At 28.4% G+C, this 1,911-nt stretch overlaps 1 protein-coding gene across 1 annotated transcript in view; it reads right to left on the bottom strand.

The window, feature by feature from the left end:
* Positions 1-6: 6 nt before the first annotated feature.
* LOC118738729 overlaps positions 7-1,911 on the bottom strand; it is a 4,291-nt gene continuing 2,386 nt past the window's right edge. The window contains exon 2 of the mRNA XM_036469662.1: positions 7-187. The gene's annotated coding sequence lies outside the window, so the exon portion shown is untranslated. The remainder of the gene's footprint in view (positions 188-1,911) is intronic.

Here is a 1,911-nt window from a genome sequence, read left to right on the forward strand (position 1 = left end):
AAAAAATGTACATGAATTTAATACAACATATAAAATGACCAAATTTACGAACACTACAAATATACTCACCGCAGTTTGCGCTTTTCCTCTGCTATATTCACGACACTACTAAATTTATCATTCGCAAGTGCAGCGAATGGAACAAAAGGAAGTTCGAAAACAGCGATGAGCTTACATCGATGAATATTTAACGCGTCAGGGATGGGCGTTTTGCAACACAAGGTGTTATTAACAACTCAGTGCGGCTCTCTTAAGATACTATTATGTAAAAAAATATAAACAAACGATTCAAAATTCATAAAATTTTTTTTTCAATTTGACTTTATAGGATGGTTCTTCTGAGAGCAATATCAAATTCAATCACACTTTGTTAAATACATTTTGATCTCTACCTATATTATTTGGTTCCTCTGTAAATATTCTATGAAGTGTTCCAAAATTTGCTCCGAGCACGTTCACTGTTGATCATTTGATTTAAATAGTTTGTCATACAATTAATACTATAGTTTGATCGGAGTTAATATATTCTTCAGTAATTAATTATATTATATTAAAACATAATGGTGTTATTCATAAAAAATAAAGGAGGTTTAAAGAGCTTTACAAAGTGACGTTTTCATACATTTTTCAGTTTATAAACCTTTTTTAAAGCTACTTTTTTTTATGAATAAGACCATAAGCTTATAAGAAATTATTTAGTCTTAACATGCATATTTTATATCGTGTTCCAAAATTCGCTCCGAGCGCGTTCAATATTGATCTTTTGATTCAAATATTGTTTGTCAAGCATTCAGTAGTGAAGTTTGATCGGAGTTTATATATTCTTCAGTAATTAATCATATTACATTGAAATATAAACGTATAATATTTTAGAAAGTTAGAAATTATTTAGTCTTAATATGCATAATTCGCTCCGTGCTCCAAAATTCACTCCGAGTGCGTTCACTATTGATCATTTGATTTAAATAATTATTTGTCAAGCATTCAGTACTATAGTTTGATCGGAATTTATATATTCTTAAATAATTGATCACATTTTATTAAAATATAAACCTTTAATAGGGTACAAATTGTGAAATTATTTGACTTTAACATGTATAGTCGGCCAGAGACAATTGCAGAAAACTGCAACTACTCGTGAAAACTTGCAATAAAAGCAATGTAGATGAAAGTAATAAATTTTATTATTAAAATTAGATCCATATATAACACATTTTACATAATTTATTTGAAGTAAATCGGAATATATTTTTACATATAAGATAGTTTCCATTTAACTCATAAGGTACGTATTTCACAACAAATATTTTTAAGATCATTTCGAATTGCAAAAATAGCGCTAATTAGTTGGATTGAAGTATAAAATATTTTATTACGTTCATGTTTACTTATAAAGCGCATAACAATATTTCTCTCGCCATTTATCCGATGTTAAAATTTTTCACCACATTATTTTGCTGCACAGCACCCTGAATGCGGCAAAACAGTTGCTCGCAACCCTGAAGTCCTTTATGGGGACCAAATTTACAGCCAGAACAACAAAAACCTTTTCTACTGGTATACTGTGGTCGTAACTAGGAAGAAGTATTTTATTAAATTAAGGAAAAAAGACGAAATATGTAAAAATTAAGTTGGCAGAGCGTGATTTTGATAATATTCAATGATCTCCAATTGAAATTTACAAAGAGCGATCCATTTGAATCAGGGATGATAAATGAGTCTTTTAATTTGGACCAAATGACCAAAAATAATGTACTAAATAAACCGAAAAAGCACCAACATTTAAAAAACCATACACACAGTTAAATTTTTTTAAATTAGAAAACTTATCTATATAAAAGTTTCCAAAATCTTTACTTTTATAGAAATAACAAGGTTCTCGTATTCAAAATTATCTAAAATTGTAAAAAA

The sequence above is a fragment of the Rhagoletis pomonella genome, unplaced genomic scaffold, assembly GCF_013731165.1.
Source record: "Rhagoletis pomonella isolate Grant_MI unplaced genomic scaffold, Rhpom_1.0 Rhpom_scaffold_00005, whole genome shotgun sequence".
Classification (NCBI taxonomy): domain Eukaryota; kingdom Metazoa; phylum Arthropoda; class Insecta; order Diptera; family Tephritidae; genus Rhagoletis; species Rhagoletis pomonella.